Source organism: Mirounga angustirostris, unplaced genomic scaffold, assembly GCF_029215605.1.
Source record: "Mirounga angustirostris isolate CCGP_5_RB_7025 unplaced genomic scaffold, mMirAng1.0.hap1 SCAF_4, whole genome shotgun sequence".
NCBI lineage: Eukaryota > Metazoa > Chordata > Mammalia > Carnivora > Phocidae > Mirounga > Mirounga angustirostris.
In genome coordinates this window covers 155,852,094-155,863,994 of record NW_026991712.1, presented here as the reverse complement: position 1 = coordinate 155,863,994, position 11,901 = coordinate 155,852,094, and the positions used below count along the sequence as shown (strand labels likewise).

Genomic DNA, 11,901 nt, shown 5'->3' with positions numbered 1-11,901 from the left:
GGGTTTTTTGGGACCATTTATTTGAAGGAGGAATTTCTGGATGATAAAGAGGGAAGGTTTAAGTATTTTTGCTAATGTTCAGCTCAAGAGTTCCCTCTTCCATTGCCACAGTGTAGGGTTGTTTCTTTAATGTAGGATACCTTTATTTCTGGTCAGGCTTTTTCTGATCCTTAAATCTCACCTATTTAAGAACAATCCTTATTCTGAGCTACTTCTTTCTTTTTCTTCACCATCTACTGAGGCCTTCTGGGGCCACTGCTATCTTTCAGGGTGCTGCTCCTTTTCTCCCTTAGAAGTAGTACCTTCCAAAGATCTCAGGCACTTTCCAAGCCACTTTCTATGACTTCTCTATCAGAGAAGTCTCAGACCTGCTCTCAGTAGTTCCCTTCAGGGAGGGTTCCTCTCCTTTGAGAGGTGAATCTTGTTGATATTACCTATGTTCTGCCACTGGTAGGACCACCTACGTTCTCCACTCTTGCACAGCCACATCTATAAGGGCTCCAGCACCAATTCTGCTAGTCTCTGGCATTTATCTTACTCCTGTCCTCTTAAATTGGTATGTGTAGTTTTTCCTGTTTGTGAGTTACACTATGAGGATAAGTTCTGAGTATTTTTATTTGCTCTCAATTTTCTATTTGATGTTTAAAGATTTTATTTATTTATTTGACTGAGAGAGCAAGAGAGAGAGCACAAGCACGGGGAGTGGCAGGCAGAGGGAGAGGGAGAAGCAGGCTCCCCGCTGAGCAAGGAGCCCAATGTGTGGGGCTCGATCCCAGGACCCTGGGATCATGACCTGAGCCGAAAGGAGATACTTAACTGACTGAGCCACTCAGGTGCCCCACAGCATTCTTTCTTGATTAAAACTCTTCACAGTGTAGGGATAGAGGGTACATAACTCAGTATCATAAAAGCCGTCTCTAAAAAACCCACAATAAATATCATTCTCAATGGAGAAAAAATAAGAGCTTTTCCCCTAAGGTCAGGAACATGGCAGGGATGTCAATTATCACCACTGCTATTCAACATAGTACTAGAAATCCTAGCCTCAGCAATCAGGCAACAAAAAGAAATAAAAGGCATCCGAATCAGCAAAGAAGTCAAACTCTCACTCTTTGCAGATGATATGATACTTTATGTGGAAAACCCAAAAGACTCCACCCCAGAATTGCTAGTACTCATACAGGAATTCAGTAAAGTGGCAGGATATAAAATCAATGCATGGAAATCAGTTGCATTTCTATACACCAACAATGAGACAGAAGAAAGAGAAATTAAGGAGTGGATCCCATTTACAATTGCACCCAAAACCATAAGACACCTAGGAATAAATCTAACCAAAGAGGCAAAGGACTTGTACTCAGAAAACTAAAGAATACTCATGAAAGAAATTGAGGAAGACACAAAGAAATGGAAAAACGTTCCATGCTCATGGATTGAAAGAACAAATATTGTTAAAATGTCGATGCTAATTAGAGCAATCTATGCTTTTAATGCAATCCCTATCAAAATACCATCCACTGTTTTCAAAGAAATGGAACAAATAATCCTAAAATTTGTATGGAACCAGAAAAGACCCCGAATAGCCAAAGGAATGTTGAAAAAGAAAACCAAAGCTGGAGACATCACAATTCTGGACTTCAAGCTCTATTACAAAGCTGTAATCATCAAGACAGTATGGTACTCGCACAAAAACAGACACATAGATCAATGGAATAGAACCCAGAAATGGACCCTCAACTCTATGGTCAACTAATCTTCGACAAAGCAGAAAAGAATATTCAATGGAAAAAAGATATTCTGTTCAACAAATGGTGTTGGGAAAATTGGACAGCCACATGTAGAAGAATGAAACTGGACCATTTCCTTACACCATACACAAAAGTAGACCCAAAATGGATGAAAGACCTAAATGTGCGACAGGAATGAGGAGAACATAGGTAGCAACCTCTTCCACCTTGACAACAGCAACTTCTTGCTAGACACGTCTCCAAGGGCAAGGGAAACAAAGGCAAAAATGAATTATTGGGACTTCATCAAGATAAAAAGCTTTTGCACAATAAACAGTCAAAAAAAACCAAAAGACAACCGACACATGGCAGAAGATATTTGCAAATGACATATCAGATAAAGGGCTAGTATCTGAAATCTATAAAGAACTTATCAAACTCAATACCCAAAGAACAAATAATCCAATCAAGAAATGGGCAGAAGACAGGAGCAGACATTTCTGCAGAGAAGACATCCAAATGGCCAACAGACACATGAAAAGTGCCCAATATCACTCGGCATCAGGGAAATACCTGCTCAACATCACTCAGCATCAGGGAAATCAAAACCACAATGAGATACCACCTCACACCAGTCAGAATGGCTAAAATTAACAAGTCAGAAACGACAGATGTTGATGAGGATGTGGAGAAAGGGGAACCGTCCTACACTGTTGGGGGGAATGCAAGCTGGTGCAGCCACTCTGGAAAACAGTATAGAGTTTCCTCAAAAAGTTGAAAATAGAGCTACCCTATGACCCAGCAATTGCACTACTGGGTATTTACCCCAAAGATACAAATGTAGTGATCCGAAGGGGTAGGTGCACCCGAGTGTTTATAGCAGCAATGTCCACGATAGCCAAACTATGGAAAGAGCCCAGATGTCCATCAACAGATGAATGGATAAAGAAGATGAGGTATATATATATATATATATATATATATATATATATATACACACACACACAATGGAATATTATGCAGCCATCAAAAAAAAAGAAATTTTGCCATTTGCAACAACGTGGATGGAACTAGAGGATATAGTACTAAGCAAAATAAGTCAACAGAGAAAGACAAGTATCATATGATCTCACTGATATGCGGAATTTAAGAAACAAGGCAGAGGATCATAGGGGAAGAGAGAAAAAAATGAAACAAGACGAAACCAGAGAGGGAGACAAACCATAAGAGACACTTAATCTCAGGAAACAAACTGAGGGTTGCTGGAGGGGAGGGGGGTGGGGGGGATGGGGTGGCTGGGTGATGGACACTGGGAAGGGTATGTGCTATGGTGAGCTCTGTGTGTTGTGTAAGACTGATGAATCACAGACCTGTACCCCTGAAACAAATAATACATTATGTGTTAATAATAAAAAAATTTTTTTAATTTAAAAAAAGAAAAAAAGAAATATGTTGCCTTTCTTCATCAGTAGGAAACTACCTATTCTGGTGGAAAATTCATGGGTAAAGTGTATAGGTTTTTTTTAAGTTCAGGATGGGATGTGTGATCATATTTCTTTTTCTTTTTGATCATATTTCTATTCTGAGTGTATCTTTTAAAATCATGGATGAGGGGTGCCTGGCTCAGTTGGTTAAGCGTCTGACTCTTGATTTTGGCTCAAGTCATGATCCCGGGGTCATAAGATCGAGCCCCATGTTGGGCTCCAGGCTCAGTGTGGAGTCTGCTTGTCCCTCCCCCTCTGCTCCTCCCCCACACTCTCACTCTCTCTCTCAAATAAATAAATAAATAAAATCTTTTAAAAAAATCATGGATGAATTGGGTCTTCTTATTTGAAAGGTCATTTCCAAGCTTTGCGCAGTGGCAGTATCATAGCCAATGAGGTTTATCCGAGGTGCGATTATTGCTAATTGAAAGGTCATTTCCACATGGCAGAACCTGCAGATCACTGTGGTCTTTGTGCCTTCCACACACTAGGTGACACCTAAGTCAAGGAACTGTCGCCATGTTTCATTTCTGGTAAGTTTTGACAAGTCTGTCTTCAGAAAAAAAAATTTTTTTGAAGATTTTATTTATTTATTTGACAGAGAAAGACACGGCAAGAGAGGGAACACAAGCAGGGGGAGTGGGAGAGAGAGAGAAGCAGGCTTCCCGCTGAGCCGGGAGCCCAATGTGGGGCTCGATCCCAGGACCCTGGGATCATGACCTGAGCCGAAGGCAGATGCTTAACGACTGAGCCACCCAGGCGCCCGGGGATTTTTTTTTTTTTTTTTTAAGATTTTATTTATTTATTTGAGAGAGAATGAGAGACAGAGAGCACGAGAGGGAAGAAGGCAGAGGGAGAAGCAGACCCCCTGCTGAGCAGGGATGCCGGGCTCGATCCCAAGAACCCAGGATCATGACCTGAGCCGAAGGCAGGCGCTTAATGACTGAGCCACCCAGGCGCCTCTGTCTTCAGAAAATTTTAATGTGAGAATATGGGAATTTCTAATTAAATTGTGACTTCTACCTCTCTCAATGCAAATGTTACCTCAGGGCCTCTCTGTTTTTAATTAAATCCTTCCTTTACTGTCAACCCATTGAGTCATAATTCCCTTTAAAAATCTCCATCAGGAGACCTGGTGGAGAATTTCTAGAGGACACACCACACCCCCAGGGCAGGAGGCTTCTGTGTTAGTAGCTCTGACTAAATCTCCAGGGTCTACTTCCAAAAATTCCGTTTCAGTGATCTTTAAAAAACAAGAATTCTTCCTTCTGTGCCTCTTTCCTTCTGGTCTTGACATAGTAGGTCGAATTATTTGTTGTGTTTCGCCACCTAAAATAGGTTTTGGGTAGGATTCTTCCAGAAGCCCCCTCTGAGGCAAGGACCTACATGGAAGTGGCTTATTAAGGAAATTTCTCAGGAGAACCAGTGAGGGAATGGTGAAGTAGCTTCCCAAAGGGGCAGGAACCAAGAGTGAGGTTGCGTGTGATGTCTCAGACACACCTGGTCCTGCTGGGACCTCTAGGGCAACAATTAGGCTTCAGAGTTTGTTCTGTCCTAAAGACATAGGCTTTTTTTTTTTTTAAGATTTTATTTATTTGAGATAGAGAGCACAAGCAGGGGTGGGAGTGGAGGGCAGGGGCAGAGGGAGAGGGAGAAGCAGGCTCTCAGCTGAGAGGAAGCCTGATGTGAGGCTCAATCCCAGGACCTTGGGATCATGACCTGAGCCGAAGGCAGACGCTTAACCGACTGAGCCACGCAGGCGCCCCAAGACATAGGCTTTTGTACTCCCAGGCAATGACTGGTTAAGGGCCACCTGGGGTGGGAGGTCAAGTGGACTTGTAAGACTCCCAGGCACTTCCAACCCTCTACATGGTGAGACGAAGTGGAATGGCGTGTGGGGGTGGGGGAGGGGGAGGGGCAGTGGGAGTCCAGTGCCCAAGGGCAATCCTCAGAGAGCACCAAGTAAGTGTAAGCTTTTAGCAGCAAAGCATGGCGAAGCTGGAGGACGGGTGCACAGAGCTGATAAAGGCGAACTGAGAGCATGGACCAGGGGAGCCCTGCAGTGACCACTTCTTGCAGATAAATCTATTCTCAAAGTACCTGTTATGAGCTGAATTGTGTCCCCCTCAAATTTGTATGCTGAATTCCTGACCCCTGGTACCTCAGAATATGACTGTATTTGGAGACAGTCTTTGAAGAGGTAATTACGTTAAAATGAGGACATTAGGATGAGCCCTAATCCAATCTGACTGGTATCTTTATAAGGAGGAGATTTTGACACCGACAGATATACAGAGAAGACCCTGGAGAGAAGACGGACATCTAGAAGCCAAGGAGAGAGGTTTCAGAAGAAACCCATCCTGACAAAACCTTGATCTCAGACTTCCAGCTTCTAGAACTATGAGAAAACAAACCTCTACTGTTTAAGCCACCCAGTCGGCTACGGCAGCCCTAGCAAACCAATATGGTATCCTTTGCATCTGGAAGAAGAAGGTGTCCTTTCTGTAATTATATCACTTTTAAAGCAAGAAAACTAAAAAAAATTTAAAAAATTCAAATGAGAGCCTTTCTGTACCTAAGATACCTTGTAGGAAAGCCACAAAGTTAGTAAAAATACTTATATTGTAATTAAATATTTCTACTCTGTTAATGAAACGATTTTGCCTTAATTTCCACTTGCCCCTAATTCAGCCACAACACTGTCCAACATGCCAACTACTACTAAGTATTTCATAATCGCAGACTTAGATTCTACCTTTGTTCCTATCTACATAAAAAACATTCCAGGGGCGGGGCACCTGGGTGGCTCAGTCGTTAAGCGTCTGCCTTCGGCTCAGGTCATGATCCCAGGGTCCTGGGATGGAGCCCCGCATCGGGCTCCCTGCTCCGCGGGAAGCCTGCTTCTCTCTCTCTCCCACTCCCCCTGCTTGTGTTCCCTCTCTCGCTGTGTCTCTCTCTGTCAAATAAATAAATAAAATCTAAAAAAAAAAAAAAAAACCATTCCAGGGGTGCTTGGGGGGCTCAGTCAGTTAAGTGTCTGCCTTCGGCTCAGGTCATGATCTCGGAGTCCTGGGATCGAGCCCCATGTGGGGCTCCCCGCTCAGCGGAGAGCCTGCTTCTCTTAGTGCTCTCTTTCTCTCTCTTGTGTTCTCTCCCTCTCTCTCTCTCTCCTCTCTCCCCCCTCTCGTGTTCTCTCTTTCAAATAAATAAAATCTTAAAAAAAAAAAAAATTCCAAGGCCTATTTTACCAAATGCTTTAAAAAGTTTTAAATAATATTATATTTCCTGGCTGCTTAGTCTCATTCAACATAATGGTGATCTATTGCTCTTCCTTCCTTCAGTAGATGCCCGCAAACAGAACAACTATCTTTCCTGTATAGCCTAAAAGAGCCACAATGCTTTTGTGAAAAAAAATTATAGTTATGGTGCCTGGAATCCACTACCTGGAACATAATATCTGTGCACGGGAACAGCATCTCTACAACAACCAAGAAACAGCTATTTTTGAGAAATCCAGACGTATTACAATTTCACAGATGTAGTCTTTATTGGGTATGATTGGAAATGTTCTTTTCCTTTCATGAATAAGAATAAGAGAAAGCTATGACTAACGGAATTCCATATTCACAATTTTTTTTTTTGCATTTAAATTAACATTATTGGTAAGTATGAGATACCAGAACTGTATAAGGCACTTAACAAGCCTTGGTCAGTGGTGCTTCCAGAGACATGGTGAGCAGGGGAAATAAATCAAAATCAGAATAAGTGTCTATTCCATTGGGGTCAAATCACTACCACTTTATGATGTGATCAACCTGCCCCAAGGTGCCTGGCTGTCCCCAAGTGCATGTGGCTAAAAGTTAGTCACTTTGCTGGCACTCGGGCAACTGTAATGGCAGTAAGCACATTCAACCTTGGTAAGGGGAAGTCCATGTCATCGAGCCCATTTAATTTATGAATCCATGGAGCAAGTTCTGAGGTGACTAAGAGAGGAGGCTGACCAACATCCAGAGAACAGGTCCTCTTGTCTTCCAGATTGTGGAAAGTCTCCTCCATTTTGAAGATTCACAAGATGCATAAATACATTTACAGTTTGGACCAATTTTAAGAGGATCTTGAATCCATCTACATACCTTTTCTCCCATCTTCCTTGTCATCCATTTTCTTATCTTGCCCCTTCCAAGTCCCTGACCATACACCTAGAAATTTGCCACCCTTTTTGTGTCACTGTAGGACCTTATCTCAGGTCAGCTTCCCTAATAGGAAAAGTGGACAACAAGATGTGTTACCTGAACTTCTACCCACTAGAAGGAGTTTTCTTCTCTACAGTCCTTCAAGGACGTTCTGAATATAATATAATGGCACATATAGTATAATAGTATACTTTTGGCCACTGCCAGTGTCCTGTGCCGAGTATTCTCTAAAGGCTAAAAGCTTTCCCTCTTAGCTCACTGATCATAGGAAGCTCTCTGTGAGGTCCTAGGTATAGGCTGAGCATATGATAGGAAGTCATATGATAGGAGTGGATGTACTGGGGACGGAAGCAGCTCATGCAGCTTACTGGTATGTTCAGACTTGGGCCTGATCTTACAAGTACCACTTGTAATTAATGGACGATGTGCACTCTAGTTTATGCTTTGGGATCAGTTTGGGCTATATAGTCACCAAATATTTCATGGTTAAGTGTTTTTATACTGTCCTGGAGTCTAGTAGCAAACCAGGTGCTAGTTCTCAAAAGAGCCATTTGCTGAAGAGATGCTTTCTAAATGATACTCTATTAGGGCAAAGCTAGCTTCACCTGGCAATTTCAAATGATTGTCCTCCTGGCCTTAATGTACATATGTTTCTATCACATCAGTGTATCTCAAACCAAAGGCCACCAGCCCCCATCTTTACTTTGTTCTAACTAGTCAAATAAGAGATTATCTCATGCCTCAATTTTTCCCCCACCTGCTCTCCCCCGCACTGATTTAAAAAAAAAAAAAAACCAACATGAAGAGGAAATAAAGGATGGAGGTTAGAGAGCCCTTTGGGAAATTTTCCTATATTGGGCTCTGGATCCCATAAAACTGCCATATAAGTATTTATCCTTCTCATGGGAAGCATGTGGGATTAACAGACTGTGACAATGGTCTTTTATTTTTCCATAATATTTTAACTTCTATCTGTTAAAAACCTTTCAAGAACAAAGAAAGCAACTTAAAGAAAGCAATTTATATTATAAAACTTTTATTTGATCTAACACTTGATCTTGCTCTTTTGAGTTCAATGGCTTCACCAGGGGAGATGTGAGTGAGGGAATTCATACCTTTTTATTATGGAAAGTTTCAAACATACATAGAGAGAATGGAATCCTGAGCCTCCATGCACCCATCACCCAGCTTCAATGGTTATCAACACTCCATTCCTCTTACTTATATTTTGTCCTTCTCACCACTAGTTTTTTTTTTTCTTTTGCTAGAGTATTTTAAAACAATCCAAGACATTATATCATTTCACTTGTAAATACTTGGGTAAAAATCTCTTATCACATACAGATTAATTTTATAACCATAACATAACCATAATTTTATTATCATACCCAGCAAAATTAATAATTCCTTAATTCATCTAAAAATCAGTCTGTGTTCAGTTTTCCCCAATTGTCTCAAAATGTCTTTTTATAGTTGGCTTATTTAAATCAGGATCTAAACATAATCTACATATCGCATTTGGTTGGTAGGTATCTTTAGCCTCTCACTCTTTTAAAAAAGTTATATACAGGCTTTCTATTGAAGTAATTTGTATTTCTTCCTAGTTCCTAAAATAGACATCACATTTCTAAACGGAACAAAAAAGGCTTCACTGAAGAGCCATGTATTAGGCTTTCAGACTGGTGTAAGAAAACATAAATGAATAAATGAATTTGAATAAATTAAGGTGCACATTCAGAACAGAACGGTAGCTTTTAGTTAGAGACACGCAAACCAAAGGCAAAAACCTGCCAAGATGAAGGCAGGTTTTTCATTGTTTATTTATTTATTTATTTATCTTTTACTGCTCCAGTCAATGAAAGGAAAACTTGACTGAGGCCCCAGGGTCTGGGCCTCCGGCAGGAGGCAGCCCCCACAGCCAAGGAAGAGCAGTGCAGGGGCCTTAATTGACCTTCTTCTTGGGGCCAGATTGCTGGCCTTAGCTGCACTTCTTGAAGCGGGTGACAGCGCCGGGGTGCGGGCGAACGTCACACGTCTGCCGATCACCTTGTCGCAGTTGTATTTCTGGGCCAGTGGGTGGAGGGAAGGCTCCATGATGCCACCTCGCAGGCGAAGCACTAAGTGCAGGGCAGACTCCTTCTGGATATTGTAGTCTGAGACAGTGCCGCCATCCTCCTGCTGATTGCCCGCAAAAATCCCGCGCTGCCAGGCCGGCGGAATGCCCTCCTTGTCTTGGATTTTGTCTTTGACCTTCTCAGTGGTGTCACTGGGCTCCATCCACCTCGAGGGTGACGGTCTTGCCGGCTAGGGTCTCCACAAAGATCTGCAACTCTGCGTCTGCCGCAAGACCGCCCCCTTGAAGAGGAGGAGTCTTTTTTTAATTTTTAAAAAATAAGGGCCCCTGGGTGGCTCAGCCTTTAGGAGTCTGCCTTCAGCTCTGGTCATAATCCCAGGGTCCTGGGATCGAGTCCCATATAGGGCTCCCTGCTCAGGTGGGAGCCTGCTTGTGCTCGAGCACTCTCTCTCTCTGCCAAATAAATAAATAAAAGATCTTGAATATATATATGTATATATACATATACACAACACTATGTGTTTTCTTTGTTTCCCTTTAAGTTCATGTAGTGTTCATCTTGATATTATATAAAGTGCATTGACAAACTAGAATAAAAGCTTTTAAATACAATTTAAAAGTTTAATGGATATTTGATGCAGTTAAAAAAAAAGATGGCAGAGAAAGTTCCCTTTGGTTTAAAGTCTTATACCAAAAAAAAAAAAAAAAGCCTTCCTTATACATACACAAGCAGTGTTTCCTTTTTGCCTTCGCATACGTTAGTGTAAGATATTACTGCAAAATCAGGTGACTCCAGGGCAAACACTTGGGCACAGAGCAGGGTGACAGTCATTGTAAGGAATTGCTTTCTTCCTGTGCGAGAAGCCACTCTTGTGTTGGCAGTTTCCCCGGGGAAGAAGTGGAAGGCTTTGGTGAAGATTGTCATCCATCTCCAAGGCCAAGTTGAAAATGACTGTTTAGGATGTCACTGCAAAAGCAACATAGGCGGGAGAGCTGTTTGAAATGTTCTTATAACCGAACTTCAGGAAAGCACACTTTATAAAGAGGTACAAGAAAACCAAACACGCAGACACCCAAAGTAGGTTTATCTCCAAAGAAAAACAGGAATGTTCCCAATCTGTTTGCCAGAAGGCTTAGGCACCCCTTGGCATGTTGTGTATATGCGCTTCTGCTTCTCAGAGGTGGAAGAGGGGAGGCTCTCCTCTGATTAGGAGAATACTATGCTCAGTGCTCCCTAGGACGGTTTTCTAGGCAGGATCAAACTAAAGAGAAAAGGAACTCATGAAGCACACCCAAGAATTTTGTCACAGTAAAGAATTGTCAGTCCCAATAAAGAATGTGGAAAAACTCCTAGAAGCTGCTTTTTTTTTCTTTTTTTTTTTTTGAAGATTTTATTTATTTATTTGACAGAGAGAGACACAGCGAGAGAGGGAACACAAGCAGGGGGAGTGGGAGAGGGAGAAGCAGGCCTCCCGCGGAGCAGGGAGCCCGATGCGGGGCTCGATCCCAGGACCCCAGGATCACGACCTGAGCCGAAGGCAGATGCCCAACGACTGAGCCACCCAGGCGCCCCAAAAGCTGCTTTTTTTCTAGGAGAGCAATGTAAGCCAGTGCACCTGCCCCTTGTTTTGCTGAGAGTTCATAGTCAGATCTGTATTTGTGTTCTTAAAAAATTTAGTGTTTTTGCCAGCTGAGAAATAATGTCATCAGTGGTCAAAATTGGTACCTCTCCTCTTGAACCTCTCTGTGTATTATCTATGATACGGATTTCTTTTTTTTTTCTTTTTTTAAAGATTTTATTTATTTTTTTATTTGAGACAGAGAGCATGAGAGGGAGGAGGGTCAGAGGGAGAAGCAGACTCCCTGCCGAGCAGAGAGCCCGATGCGGGACTCGATCCCGGGACTCCAGGATCATGACCTGAGCCGAAGGCAGTCGCCTAACCAACTGAGCCACCCAGGCGCCCCTATGATACTGATTTCAAGAGTGCACCAGAAAATTTGTCCTAACCCATCACCACCAGGGACTCACTGTGTACGGTGAGAACCCCCCTGACCACCACTTCCCCAGCAGCTGAGCTCCAAGGCCACCATCTTGCTGGGGCTGAACTTTGCCACTCTTAAGTCTCTATCAATCAAATAGAATGGCCACTCTTTCTCTGTTACTGGTTTCATTTTGGTTTTGTTTTATGCCATTTATTTATTGAAGAAACTGGGTACTTTGTCATGTGGGATTTCTCACATTATGGATTTGGATTTGTAATCTTGTGATGTCATTTAACATATTTTTCTATCCTCCATATGCTTTATAAACTGATACCTGCATTTAGAGGCTTGATGATCTTTGTTTTTGTCATGAATACTTTGTAAGTGGTGGTTCTATAGGTTCTACCACATCAGATCAGGAGGCACAGGGCGTTGTCCAA

At 42.3% G+C, this 11,901-nt stretch overlaps 2 pseudogenes; one reads left to right on the top strand and one right to left on the bottom strand.

The window, feature by feature from the left end:
* The first annotated feature begins 3,574 nt into the window (after positions 1–3,574).
* On the top strand, positions 3,575–3,760 carry LOC123860562 (U4 spliceosomal RNA; annotated as a pseudogene).
* A 6,489-nt stretch (positions 3,761–10,249) lies between these two features.
* LOC123860390 (metaxin-3-like) lies at positions 10,250–11,569 on the bottom strand (annotated as a pseudogene).
* Positions 11,570–11,901: the final 332 nt, after the last annotated feature.